General features: G+C 29.9%; 2 protein-coding genes across 6 annotated transcripts in view; one reads left to right on the forward strand and one right to left on the reverse strand.

The window, feature by feature from the left end:
* Positions 1–1,698, reverse strand: part of LOC143071140 (uncharacterized) — a 433,270-nt gene extending 431,572 nt beyond the window's left edge. For 2 of the 5 annotated variants that reach the window (XM_076245290.1, XM_076245283.1), the window contains exon 1: positions 1,570–1,698. The gene's annotated coding sequence lies outside the window, so the exon portion shown is untranslated. The remainder of the gene's footprint in view (positions 1–1,569) is intronic. The other 3 variants (XM_076245277.1, XM_076245311.1, XM_076245305.1) reach the window with 3 other exon arrangements.
* LOC143071129 (uncharacterized) overlaps positions 1–15,929 on the forward strand; it is a 350,370-nt gene that overhangs the window by 276,422 nt on the left and 58,019 nt on the right. The window lies entirely within an intron of this gene.

Here is a 15,929-nt window from a genome sequence, read left to right on the forward strand (position 1 = left end):
ACATGTGCTTGTAAATCTTTTATCAGAAACATTTTGAATTAAAAGCAAACAAATATTTGTGCACATCCAAATATAATTAAACATAAATGTTTAGAAAGACGACCAATTTTAATATGCTTGCAGTAAAAACTGATAATTTTGTAAGCTGAAATTATATAATGCACTTTGGGTGATTTATGATATAAGCAGTAGTATGTCCATTTGAATTGTAAAATGAATGAATTGAAAAACAATGTCGGGGGGGGGGGGGGGAAATCTCTTTTGTGGAAGGGGGGGGGGGATGTCCTTACCTAATTGTCTCTTAAACTAAATTTAAAAGTAATGATCTTTGAAGTCGTTTACCAAAAACATAACGGTTGTACAAAAGTAACAAAAGTGAAGCAAAAAAGTTTAGTTTTTTAATCAAGTGACAATCAATTGATACAAACGTAAACCTTTGTATTTAAATCCACGATGTTAATGGAATACATTGTCTCTTGAATTATCGATTTTTCATTGGTCCAAACGGGAGGGCGATATTCAAAAAAATCATCTCCCACTGAGCTATGGGATAGAGTAAATTGTTCACATAAATAAAGGCAACAGTAGTATACCGCTGTTCAAAACTCGTAAATCGATAGACAAAAAACAAAATCGGGGTAACAAACTAAAACTGAGGGAAACGCATTAAATATAAGAGGAGAACAACGACACAACATGCAACACACACACAGAAACCGATTAAGCATTAGACAAAATCCGATGAGAATAACAAATATAACATCAAAACCAAATACATGAATTTGGGATAGAAAAGTACCATGACACGTCTTATAGTAATGTGAATTCACACTCAAATATAAGAGAAAATAAACGACACAACGGAAACACAACGTTAAAATGTAACACACACAGAAACGAACTATAATATAACAATGGCCATATTCCTGACTTGGTACCGGACATTTTTAAAGAACAAAATGGTGGGTTGAACCTGGTTTTGTGGCATGTCAAACCTCGCGCTTAAATGGCAATGTTAAATATAACATTAAAAAATATATAAAAGCTCTCCAGTTTTTGTTTAAAACATCAATTTTAATTTAACCATGGAAACACAGGACCGGTTTTAAAACTGGTCCACATCGAGGTGCAAAGGGTCAAAGTTAAAACTGTTTGATTTCATCAAAATAATATTTATTACGGTTTTGATATGCTGACTGTTAAAATTTGTAAATGGGTCCACATTAAGGTCTAAAGGTTCAAAGTTAAATTCAGTTTCATTTAAAAACAAAATCTTGAGGTTCCTAATATGTGACCCGCCATGACATTTGCAGGCTTATGGAGGTAGAACGTCATTGTTAAAAAATTATAAACATGATAAATATCGAGATTCAATGAAATACGTATTTGTGAAGAAGAGATAAACACTTTCCTTGGCTTCTTTTTTGCGGACGCCGAACTGTACATCATATATAAGTTTGAAGAAGTTTTACTTTATCGTTTGAGGTGAAAAATATTTGAATCTACATTTTAAATTGATACAAAAAGAATTTCCAAATCAAAATAATTAAAATGAGAAGATAAATATACCTTACAGATTCCTTTACCGTCGATGTTGAAATGTTTAATGTTATAAACAATTTTAGCGTCTTTGACCTCAAATTTCTGCTCTATAGATTTTCTTTCAAAAATGAAGTCTGACATATATCCAAAATTAATGCACCGTATCAAATGCATATAAGAGAACACCTACTTATAAACTGTTACGCGTCTCAAACTATGTATAATAATGCATAATAAATCTAAATTAAAAAAAGGAATTCTTAAAGCTTATTTTGACAAATTTTAAACTAACTTCACTTAAACAAGTTTAAACAAGTGAAACTGTGAGCTACTGCTCACTGATGATACCCCCGCCGCAAGTGGATAATTTTAATAGTGTAAAAATATGCAAGTGTTTGGTCAACAGGAAGTTGTTGAGTAATGAATTTGAAAACGTATCACATGGTATAGCTGACTTGTATAAATCCTGAAACCAAATTTCAGAAATCCTTGTATTGTAGTTCCTGAGAAAAATGTGACGGACATTTTCAACTTGGTTATCATGTGTAAAAAAGTACAAGTGTTCGGTAGACAGGAAGTTGTTGAGTGATGAAACTGAAAACGCATCACACGGTATAGCATACTTATATAAACCTTGAAACAAAATTTCAGAAATCCTTGTATTGTAGTTCCTGAGAAAAATGTGACGGAAATTTTCAACTTGGTTATCATGTGTAAAATAATACAAGTGTTCGGTAAACAGGAAGTTGTCGAGTGATGAATCTGAAAACGCATCACACGGTATAGCTGACTTGTATAAATCCTGAATCCAAATTTCAGAAATCCTTGTATTGTAGTTCCTGAGACAAATGTGACGGATATTTTCAACTTGGTTATCATGTGTAAAATAGTACAAGTGTTCGGTAAACAGGAAGTTGTTGAGTGATGAATCTGAAAACGCATCACACGGTATAGCATACTTATATAAACCTTGAAACAAAATTTCAGAAATCCTTGTATTGTAGTTCCTGAGAAAAATGTGACGGAAATTTTCAACTTGGTTATCATGTGTTAAATAATACAAGTGTTCGGTAAACAGGAAGTTGTCGAGTGATGAATCTGAAAACGCATCACACGGTATAGCTGACTTGTATAAATCCTGAAACAAAATTTCAGAAATCCTTGTATTGTAGTTCCTGAGAAAAATGTGACGGAAAGTTTAAACTTGGTTATCATGTGTAAATAGTACAAGTGTTCGGTAAACAGGAAGTTGTTGAGTGATGAATCTGAAAACGCATCACACGGTATAGCATACTTATATAAACCTTGACACAAAAATTCAGAAATCCTTGTATTGTAGTTCCTGAGAAAAATGTGACGAACATTTTCAACTTGGTTATCATGTGTAAAATAATATTAGTGTTCGGTAAACAGGAAGTTGTCGAGTGATGAATCTGAAAAAGCAAACGGTGTAACAGACTTATATAAACCCTGAAACCTAATTTCAGAAATCCTTATATTGTAGTTCCTGAGAAAAATGCGACGGAAAATATTCATGGGACGGACGGACTGACGGACTGACGGAAGGACAGACAGAGGTAAAACAGTATACCCCCCTTTTTTCAAAGCGGGGGTATAATTACATGTTCTAAAATAGAGCTACAATCAAACAAAATATGCTCTGCTCTAAAGTTTTTCTTTCATAAATGAAGTTTGAAATATATCCATAATAAATTCACCGTATTAAATTAATATATGAGAACACCTTCTTCTAAACTGTTACGCGTCGCATACTATGTATAGAGACATGCATAATAAATCTAAATTAAAGAAAGGAATTCTTAAAGTGTACTTTGACAAATTTTAAACTAACTTCATTTCAACAAGTTTAAATTACATGTTCTAAAATAGAGCTAAGAATTGTTTGCATTGGAGTAAATTTAAGTCTTTGAAATTTTATTCAAATACGCTATTGAACATCACTAAAAGCCAATAAATACAATAATTTTGTGTTTTATAAATTAGTGCCTTCAATAAATAAAAGTCGTCATAGAACAGTCTGATTTTCATACCGGTATTCGAAATGACTCGTTTCATTGCTATTACAACAAATATGTCATAATAACATGACAGAGAGTTTGTTTCGGACTATTCTAGATAAATATACAAAAATCATATTTTAGACAATGTACCCTCCTAAGCCTGGAAATGGCTAGTCATATAGTTAACGGCGTTTTTCTCACATTGACGTTCTACCTCCATAAGCCTGGATATGTCGTGGCTGGTCACATATGGTGAATCGAACCATGTCTTGTATTATTTTTGTTTACCTCTTTTCAAATTAATCCATATAAAAGAGATATTTGCTACGAGATATTAAATTAAAAAAACATATTGTGATTGGTGCAATCATTAACGGTTCAATCATTAACTTAATTGAAATAGTAAAATTATAATTCTCTTTTTACACCCAGTTATTATTTTAATGCTGTCCAAATAAGCCTAGAAACATCGCTGACTAATCATTCACTTAAAAACGATAAAATATTTATTTTGCCTTCAACATGAAATCAAAGAAACCTGGAAAGGTCCGGTTGCTAAAGGTCGTTATCTAGGTGTTAATCTGTGAATGTTTTTGTCAGGTTATGTGACTTGCAAAAGACTTCGAAAGTCATTTCGATATTTATTAGATGACGTCTTGACTAAATTACACAAGAAATGCTAATACTTATTATCGAGTCCATGTATTATTAATTGTTTATTTCAGACATATTGAAATTTTGATACACGTTTGAGTATGTTTTAAATTGAGATTTTTTTCAAATAAGTGAAGATAAATTTGACATTTAATGCCAATTTAACGTCAAAAGGGTCAAATTAAATTTAGTTTTAACTTGAATGAATTGGGGGGATTCTTTGATATGCTAAATCTAACCATATTTTTCGTTTTTGTAGTTTGGACATGGTTTCCCATTTGTAGATAGATGTTTTGTGTTCTGTGAAATTGTTCCTTTTAAAATTGTTCGCGATGATGACTGCTGTACCCATATTTTGACTATTTTATTTATTATGTTTTTAAAGTTCACGCATCAATGTAAAACTAACGGAGTTTGATGAGACTGTCATCAAAGTGAGAGGGTTAGCTCTTTAAAACCAGGTTTTATCCACCGTTTTCTACATATGAAAATGCCTGTATCAAGTCAGGAATATGACAGTTCTTGTCCATTCGTTTTTGATGTGTTTTGTCATTTGATTTTGCTATGTGATTATGGACTTTCCAATTGTATTTTCCTCTGAGTTCAGTATTTTTGTGATTTTACTTTTTCCCACGTTGACGTCTAAGGATTTACTTCTTAGCGATTGTTTGATATGCTGAATCTAACCGTGTATTTGGATTTTAATTGGGGGCACCTTTTTCAAATTGGTTCACTTTAAGGTCCAAAGGGTCAAAATTAAACTGCTCAATTTCAACAAAAATTGAATTATTGGGATTGTTTGATATGCTGAATCTAACCGTATATTTTGTAAATTAGAGCTTTCAAATTGGTCGACATCAAGGTCAAAAGGGTAACAAATTAAACTTGTATTCAAACCAAAAAATAGTTCTTTGGGCTCTTTGATATGCTGAATTTTAACATATCTTGTTTTATTTTGGTGTATTTTTCAAGTTGGTATTTTATCGTTGTCCTACATTAAATATATGTATTATATTGAATATAGTGTTTCAACCATGCGTGTAATAGCCGTATATATTCGTTTTGTCCATTATCAGTCAGGGGCGTTACTTAAACAAGTAATTTTTTTAAGTTACTTATATAAGTAATTTTTGTTTAAAAAAAAATAGAATTACTTAACAGAGTTATTTTAATTTTTAATAGAAACATAGACTAAATGTAGTTTTCATGAATTTTTACATCACTTTATATCATAAAACAAAGAATTTAATCGATTTGAGAGGAGTATAGAAATAAAGGGTTAATTTAAAAATAATGACAAAAATATGACTTGAATAAGTTATTTTATACATTTTTGAAAACAATTAGGAATTACACTTATTTTGGGAACATATGTGATTGATTTTGATTACAAATTATAAATAACTTCAAGTCTTAATTAATTATCAAGTATCTATCTATTTATATCAGTCTACCTTCAAGATTTTGGAGGAAAATGATAATTTAATAGTCCCAAAAGACCAATCTTTGACCAAGAAGCGTCGGTATGAAAGATAAGGGCGTCAGAAAGTTAATTAGTGTTTCAGAAGAATTAGATTTTATATTTCATGGGAAAAATAACCAGATGACTATGAAAATTTGTTAAAGTTAGTAAAATGTGTATTATTGGACACCTATAAAAATATTATTCAGAAAAGTTACTTATATAAGTTATATTTAAAATAGCCTCGTTTTCAACATTACTTGTATAAGTAATTTTAATTGTTACTTGTTTAAGTAATGCCCCTGACTGATTATGTTAAAAAAAACTTGCCATAAATAATGAGTCCATTATACTTCAAATAAAATCTGCACAACAATACATCGGTACGTATATTATATTGTATGCAAATTAAAGGAAACAATCATTAAAAATATAGTGATTACCATTTACGGAGAATGTCTTACGGAATGCAAAAAAAAAAAAAAAACAGTAGAACAAACAGGAGTGCCTGAATAATGATTTTTCGGTGCTCAGTGATACGGATCAATAGACGACGTTGTCAACACGTAATGGCGGCCATTATTGACGTTGAATTTGGCATTCCACGCTGAAAAGTTGCATTTATGACATTCTTGGATGCTTAAAATTTATGCTACACAACATAATAGGTAAAGATTTATTCCAGATATTTCAGTTATTTATTTTCAAATAAGCCGGATCCAAAGAAATGATTTAAGCGGCAAACAAAGTTTAAGTGTAAAATTATATCAAACGTGAAAATTGAAATCCAATTTTTCATCATTTCCTTTTCATATACTAGTATCAGAGACATATATATTATATGTCTCTGCTAGTATTGAATCAACTATTTACTGGTGAATTACATTCGGATTTCGGTCTAAGGTATCCGCCTTTGTCTCCAGAAATAGTGTACCTGCAAACATTGTCAACATCCGTTTTCAAACTGATCAAACTGTTCCTCACAATCTCTCTGGAAAATATTCAAGCTATCACTTCTTGCTCAGATAATAGAACATTATAAACCTCTTACTGCAAATACGGACCAAAATGAATCAAATTTGAAAGCACGTATGATCACGTTCAACAATGCCGATTGTAATTCTCTAAAAAGGGGGGTAATTTTCTCAAAAATATAGGCTACTGACCAAGGCTACACGAATTTTGCTGAACGTCTCGGGTTTAACTCAAAAGTCCATGTACTGAATCATTGGAATGTAAGACATTCACTTTAACTGTTAGCTAGTCTATACCTGGTAAAATATTTCATTTGGAAAAAAATTATTGTGTCACTAATTTCATATACACCAACTTTTAATATTCATAAAAATCAAATTGTTCATGAACATAAAATACAAAGGGTAAGTGATCACAGTCACTTGTTTTACTATCCATACTCCTCTTTGGGTACACATTTGGTATGGACCCATTTCTGACAGCCAGTGCACTGAATTGCGTCAATGACACAATCATCAGTACATTCAGTACGTTTTATACACGGATATTTCATTTCCTCTGACATTTTGGAAAAATAAGCACCAAAATTGTAGTTTACTTTTTATATGCAAATGTTACTAAAATAATACCTAACCGTTGTCTTAATATTTCTTTGATGAACAAAATTTGAGAAAATTGAAATTTTTGTACTATGTATTAAAACAACACCAAGCTTTAGTTTAAACGGAGATATTTGGAGAAAATTGTACAGTAATAACAGCATTTAATTATATCATAAGAAAACAATAAAATTACCAAGATTTTGGAAACATGCTATTTTAGTTAAAAACTTTGATGAATCATAATTCATTACATGTCATTATTAATAACTATATTTATTAACAACAATCAGTTTTTATATGAATGTAAAATAAAGGAAATTATTTGGTAAGCTTAAATACACCAATGAAGTTATGATAAATGTATAACTGTTTATAATTTCATTTTGTTTTAATAGAATCTATTCTTTCAGTACATTTGATACTTTTCTATTCTTCCAGATTTTTTAATACTTTGATTTTCTTAAATTGTCTACCTTTAGAATGTCCGCCATATTGTGTCAAACAAGGATTTTGCATACAAGACATTAAAATCGAATTTTTGAAATGAAATTGCATTTTTATTGAATAAAAACGAGTAATATCTCTAATTAGTATTCTTTCATATTGTCAAAAGTTGTAAACCACTATAAAAAGTATCATAACACCATAAACAATCTTTTTCTCGGGATATATCATCTTGTGTTGGGGATATTACGTTCTTCTCGTATTTCTCGTGAAATCATGGTACCGCGAAAAAGATCCCAAGCAATTTTGTATATCAAAAAAATGTAGATCCGTGCAACCGTTCATGTCAATTACGAACTGACCAAATATTTTTTATATAACGATCAGTTCACGGATATTGACATTGTCAGAGAGTACACATCAAAAGAAAAATGCACAAATCACCGACAAATATGTTAACACGTTTAATACGTAATAACATTAAGTGAGATCGATTGTGCCTCAATACGAATCTCTCGCTAATGGATATTTTTTAACTAAAAATAATATTCTTTTATTTCAAATTACTGTCTACAATGTTGACGTAAATATGTTAAGTATTTGAGTGGAAATAAAAGAAAGAAATATAATGATTAGTTCAAATGAGTCTTACTACTGTGTAAATATCTCGAAAACAACCCTTTTAATTCGGTAAAAGTAAGATGTTTTAAAACATTTATTTAAAGTCATTTGGTACATTTATCAACTTGGTGAATCAGGTTGTTAGATCACGGAGGCGGTTATCCATTTCGAAGATAAAAAAAAGTGTAACGGAGCGCAAATGTACTGTCGAAATATTTTACATTACAAGTTGCAGACATTTTATATGATTTGTTAAATGATAGTTCATTTTGGGACATGATAATCCTATCATTATGCGTGTATTATTGGTAACTATAAATTGTCTTCAGAAGAGTCTTTTTTTAAATCTGCATGAAAATAAAGAGAGGGCAGAAAAGTGAATGTGTTGTTTTTATCAATGATGGTTTAATTTTTACAAACTTGTAATAACAAAGTATAATATAAAAACTAGTCTCAAAATAAACATTGATATCAGTAGAATTGAGGCAAGGTCGATCAGATAAAATTGTATTTTTATGCAATTTAAAACAAAAAAGAAAGAAGAACATGTATTTTAGTCTCAACGGGTTGACGGTTAAAATAATGTTGACAATGGTGGTATCTCCAAAATATTTTTTTTTATAATCATACGAATGATGTGTTCTAATATTTACTTCTGCTGTAGCTGTAAGTCAATGGGGAACATGTAATGATGATGGTTTATTAATGGTTACAAAAACCGTGTGTTCATTATAAATCGTAAATTGTAGAACGAGTTACATTTTTGTTTCCATTTTATATAATACACGTTAGACGATGTTTAGTTCAAAATTTCAAAACACTTGTTTTACCAAAGGACGGTGGTAGTTTTGAGCACTCAAGCCTCCTCCAAAAAAAACCCACTGCGATATAGGTACGTAGTTTGAAGCGTAAAACACTAAACAATTAATCAATATATCAACAATCGGGAATTGGAAATAACAGTTCGAATGACTATTCTGAATACTTTAGACTGTAAAATAATCGCTAGAGAGTTCCTACTCAGTGAAGATGACTTCATTGAAGTTAATTGAATTTGATGATCAGTCTTAATTGTACTTGATTATAAGTTTGAACTGACATATCCATTCAATCGTTAAGAATTTTACACGGTCACTACTTACACTCTTCAGGAAAAAAACGTATAACAAAGCCAACTCTTTGACCAAGGTCTCCATGTATTATGATCTAAATAAGATAACAAAAAATTGAATCATTTGTACGAGTTCTTCATAAACCGATTCGAGATTTTTATTCATATTGTTAAATTTATAACTTCGACTTTTAGAAGAAATTGAGTTACATAAAACTGTTTTTTTTTTGTTTTACTAAATAGTGGATATATATAAATGTGGTATCAATTTTCTGAACAGGAATGCTGTATACAAAATGAAATTAAGTGTGTTCAAACAATGCTATCATATAAATCACTCCCTAGTATTTAACGTTTTAATTGCATCGAATACACAAATTTCAGCTGTAATTACTGGGAAAAAAACATACCGAATGTATCCATGCGACGTCTACAAAAAGTGATCTTTTAAAAATGAGCACATTAAATATGTTAAATGCATCAACGTTTCTCAAAAATTAATAGTAAGCATGACCTTATGTTAAATTGTTCTAAATATTGGAAAAATAAGAGAAACATCAGTTATTCGAGTTAATTTCAAGGATTTGAATTTAAGTATGGATGCAATTTTTGGAACTGTACCCTCGTGATAGGGTGTTACAAATTAACATGGTGGGTTTTTTATTATTATAATATTTTGAAGTTATTATGTATGGCATTGGATTAGCCTATTGATTATAAACCTATTAATAAAAATTCTTTAGCACACGAAAGAAAGCATGAATGGTGTTTATTTATATAAACATCTCTATTTTAAACAAAACGGAACAATTAAAAAGTTGTTTTTTACCATAAAATTAAAAATGTTATTGGTTTATTAGTACAGTACAAATCTTATAAACTACGATCCTGACATAGGAAATTGGATCTACAGTATATAAAATAAAACTAGGTAATATGTTTAAAGTTAAATTAATACTAACAATAGACATGATTTTTACAGGAGTATATGAGGATTTTTATTTGGAATTGGATTTCAAACAATTTTCCTAAATACTTAGCTTTCTGTATATAATTCTTATTTTTCTTATAGTTTACACCACACACATGTCTCCATACGAATCATTTTAACTGAATGTTTTTACTTTTTGATTGAGTTTACTCGAAAAATAAGCTACGCAAGTAAATTGACTTTCCAATTTCAGTAATTTTATGTTCTCTTTATCTTTTACTGTTAATCATTCTATTTCATTATCACAAACGCTTGTGGAAATAACACTTTTTACAGATATGTTGTGATTTTCAGTTGTTTTCTTCTTTTGATTTGTAAATTCCACAAAGATCACAAAACCACATTCAGCAGAGTATGAATAACATACTTAAACAGTCTTGTTTTAATCTGCAAATCGGCCAATAGAACTTATTTCAATATATACATTTATATGCGTCTCAAGTACGTCTGAGTCAGTGACAACTCTACAACAGATTTATCTATCGGATCACCAGCAATGATGGTGATACATGGGTGTTTACATTATGTATATACAACTCGTCTAAACATCAACCCAACAATGTTAGATCTGTAAATTTGCTTTTTTTGAGAAAATTTACAGATCTAACATTGCTGGATTGATGTTTAGACGAGTTGTATATACATAATGTAAACACCCATGTATCACCATCATTGCTGGTGATCCGATAGATAAATCTGTTGTAGAGTTGTCACTGACTCAGACGTACTTGAGACGCATATAAATGTATATATTGAAATAAGTTCTATTGGCCGATTTGCAGATTAAAACAAGACTGTTTAAGTATGTTATTCATACTCTGCTGAATGTGGTTTTGTGATCTTTGTGGAATTTACAAATCAAAAGAAGAAAACAACTGAAAATCACAACATATCTGTAAAAAGTGTTATTTCCACAAGCGTTTGTGATAATGAAATAGAATGATTAACAGTAAAAGATAAAGAGAACATAAAATTACTGAAATTGGAAAGTCAATTTACTTGCGTAGCTTATTTTTCGAGTAAACTCAATCAAAAAGTAAAAATATTCAGTTAAAATGATTCGTATGGAGACATATGTGTGGTGTAAACTATAAGAAAAATAAGAATTATATACAGAAAGCTAAGTATTTAGGAAAATTGTTTGAAATCCAATTCCAAATAAAAATCCTCATATACTCCTGTAAAAATCATGTCTATTGTTAGTATTAATTTAACTTTAAACATATTACCTAGTTTTATTTTATATACTGTAGATCCAATTTCCTATGTCAGGATCGTAGTTTATAAGATTTGTACTGTACTAATAAACCAATAACATTTTTAATTTTATGGTAAAAAACAACTTTTTAATTGTTCCGTTTTGTTTAAAATAGAGATGTTTATATAAATAAACACCATTCATGCTTTCTTTCGTGTGCTAAAGAATTTTTATTAATAGGTTTATAATCAATAGGCTAATCCAATGCCATACATAATAACTTCAAAATATTATAATAATAAAAAACCCACCATGTTAATTTGTAACACCCTATCACGAGGGTACAGTTCCAAAAATTGCATCCATACTTAAATTCAAATCCTTGAAATTAACTCGAATAACTGATGTTTCTCTTATTTTTCCAATATTTAGAACAATTTAACATAAGGTCATGCTTACTATTAATTTTTGAGAAACGTTGATGCATTTAACATATTTAATGTGCTCATTTTTAAAAGATCACTTTTTGTAGACGTCGCATGGATACATTCGGTATGTTTTTTTCCCAGTAATTACAGCTGAAATTTGTGTATTCGATGCAATTAAAACGTTAAATACTAGGGAGTGATTTATATGATAGCATTGTTTGAACACACTTAATTTCATTTTGTATACAGCATTCCTATTCAGAAAATTGATACCACATTTATATATATCCACTATTTAGTAAAACAAAAAAAAATCAGTTTTATGTAACTCAATTTCTTCTAAAAGTCGAAGTTATAAATTTAACAATATGAATAAAAATCTCGAATCGGTTTATGAAGAACTCGTACAAATGATTCAATTTTTTGTTATCTTATTTAGATCATAATACATGGAGACCTTGGTCAAAGAGTTGGCTTTGTTATACGTTTTTTTCCTGAAGAGTGTAAGTAGTGACCGTGTAAAATTCTTAACGATTGAATGGATATGTCAGTTCAAACTTATAATCAAGTACAATTAAGACTGATCATCAAATTCAATTAGCTTCAATGAAGTCATCTTCACTGAGTAGGAACTCTCTAGCGATTATTTTACAGTCTAAAGTATTCAGAATAGTCATTCGAACTGTTATTTCCAATTCCCGATTGTTGATATATTGATTAATTGTTTAGTGTTTTACGCTTCAAACTACGTACCTATATCGCAGTGGGTTTTTTTTGGAGGAGGCTTGAGTGCTCAAAACTACCACCGTCCTTTGGTAAAACAAGTGTTTTGAAATTTTGAACTAAACATCGTCTAACGTGTATTATATAAAATGGAAACAAAAATGTAACTCGTTCTACAATTTACGATTTATAATGAACACACGGTTTTTGTAACCATTAATAAACCATCATCATTACATGTTCCCCATTGACTTACAGCTACAGCAGAAGTAAATATTAGAACACATCATTCGTATGATTATAAAAAAAAATATTTTGGAGATACCACCATTGTCAACATTATTTTAACCGTCAACCCGTTGAGACTAAAATACATGTTCTTCTTTCTTTTTTGTTTTAAATTGCATAAAAATACAATTTTATCTGATCGACCTTGCCTCAATTCTACTGATATCAATGTTTATTTTGAGACTAGTTTTTATATTATACTTTGTTATTACAAGTTTGTAAAAATTAAACCATCATTGATAAAAACAACACATTCACTTTTCTGCCCTCTCTTTATTTTCATGCAGATTTAAAAAAAGACTCTTCTGAAGACAATTTATAGTTACCAATAATACACGCATAATGATAGGATTATCATGTCCCAAAATGAACTATCATTTAACAAATCATATAAAATGTCTGCAACTTGTAATGTAAAATATTTCGACAGTACATTTGCGCTCCGTTACACTTTTTTTTATCTTCGAAATGGATACCCGCCTCCGTGATCTAACAACCTGATTCACCAAGTGGATAAATGTACCAAATGATTTTAAATAAATGTTTTAAAACATCTTACTTTTACCGAATTAAAAGGGTTGTTTTCGAGATATTTACACAGTAGTAAGACTCATTTGAACTAATCATTATATTTCTTTCTTTTATTTCCACTCAAATACTTAACATATTTACGTCAACATTGTAGACAGTAATTTGAAATAAAAGAATATTATTTTTAGTTAAAAAATATCCATTAGCGAGAGATTCGTATTGAGGCACAATCGATCTCACTTAATGTTATTACGTATTAAACGTGTTAACATATTTGTCGGTGATTTGTGCATTTTTCTTATGATGTGTACTCTCTGACAATGTCAATATCCGTGAACTGATCGTTATATAAAAAATATTTGGTCAGTTCACAATTGACATGAACGGTTGCACGGATCTACATTTTTTTTGATATACAAAATTGCTTGGGATCTTTTTCGCGGTACCATGATTTCCCGAGAAATACGAGAAGAACGTAATATCCCCAACACAAGATGATATATCCCGAGAAAAAGATTGTTTATGGTGTTATGATACTTTTTATAGTGGTTTACAACTTTTGACAACATGAAAGAATACTAATTAGAGATATTACTCGTTTTTATTCAATAAAAATGCAATTTCATTTCAAAAATTCGATTTTAATGTCTTGTATGCAAAATCCTTGTTTGACACAATATGGCGGACATTCTAAAGGTAGACAATTTAAGAAAATCAAAGTATTAAAAAATCTGGAAGAATAGAAAAGTATCAAATGTACTGAAAGAATAGATTCTATTAAAACAAAATGAAATTATAAACAGTTATACATTTATCATAACTTCATTGGTGTATTTAAGCTTACCAAATAATTTCCTTTATTTTACATTCATATAAAAACTGACTGTTGTTAATAAATATAGTTATTAATAATGACATGTAATGAATTATGATTCATCAAAGTTTTTAACTAAAATAGCATGTTTCCAAAATCTTGGTAATTTTATTGTTTTCTTATGATATAATTAAATGCTGTTATCACTGTACAATTTTCTCCAAATATCTCCGTTTAAACTAAAGCTTGGTGTTGTTTTAATACATAGTACAAAAATTTCAATTTTCTCAAATTTTGTTCATCAAAGAAATATTAAGACAACGGTTAGGTATTATTTTAGTAACATTTGCATATAAAAAGTAAACTACAATTTTGGTGCTTATTTTTCCAAAATGTCAGAGGAAATGAAATATCCGTGTATAAAACGTACTGAATGTACTGATGATTGTGTCATTGACGCAATTCAGTGCACTGGCTGTGAGAAATGGGTCCATACCAAATGTGTACCCAAAGAGGAGTATGGATAGTAAAACAAGTGACTGTGATCACTTACTCTTTGTATTTTATGTTCATGAAAAATTTGATTTTTATGAATATTAAAAGTTGGTGTATATGAAATTAGTGACACAATAATTTTTTTCCAAATGAAATATTTTACCAGGTATAAACTAGTTAACAGTTAAAGTGAATATGTCTTACATTCCAAGGATTCAGTACATGGACTTTTGAGTTAAACCCGAGACGTTCAGCAAAATTCGTGTAGCCTTGGTCAGTAGCCTATATTTTTGAGAAAATTACCCCCCTTTTTAGAGAATTACAATCGGCATTGTTGAACGTGATCATACGTGCTTTCAAATTTGATTCATTTTGGTCCGTATTTGCAGTAAGAGGTTTATAATGTTCTATTATCTGAGCAAGAAGTGATAGCTTGAATATTTTCCAGAGAGATTGTGAGGAACAGTTTGATCAGTTTGAAAACGGATGTTGACAATGTTTGCAGGTACAATATTTCTGGAGACAAAGGCGGATACCTTAGACCGAAATCCGAATGTAATTCACCAGTAAATAGTTGATTCAATACTAGCAGAGACATATAATATATATGTCTCTGATACTAGTATATGAAAAGGAAATGATGAAAAATTGGATTTCAATTTTCACGTTTGATATAATTTTACACTTAAATTTTGTTTGCCGCTTAAATCATTTCTTTGGATCCGGCTTATTTGAAAATAAATAACTGAAATATCTGGAATAAATCTTTACCTATTATGTTGTGTAGCATAAATTTTAAGCATCCAAGAATGTCATAAATGCAACTTTTCAGCGTGGAATGCCAAATCCAACGTCAATAATGGCCGCCATTACGTGTTGACAACGTCGTCTATTGATCCGTATCACTGAGCACCGGAAAATCATTATTCAGGCACTCCTGTTTGTTCTACTGTTTTTTTTTTTTTTTTTGCATTCCGTAAGACATTCGACGTAAATGGTAATCACTATATTTTTAATGATTGTTTCCTT

Source organism: Mytilus galloprovincialis, chromosome 1 (genome assembly GCF_965363235.1).
Source record: "Mytilus galloprovincialis chromosome 1, xbMytGall1.hap1.1, whole genome shotgun sequence".
Lineage (NCBI taxonomy): Eukaryota > Metazoa > Mollusca > Bivalvia > Mytilida > Mytilidae > Mytilus > Mytilus galloprovincialis.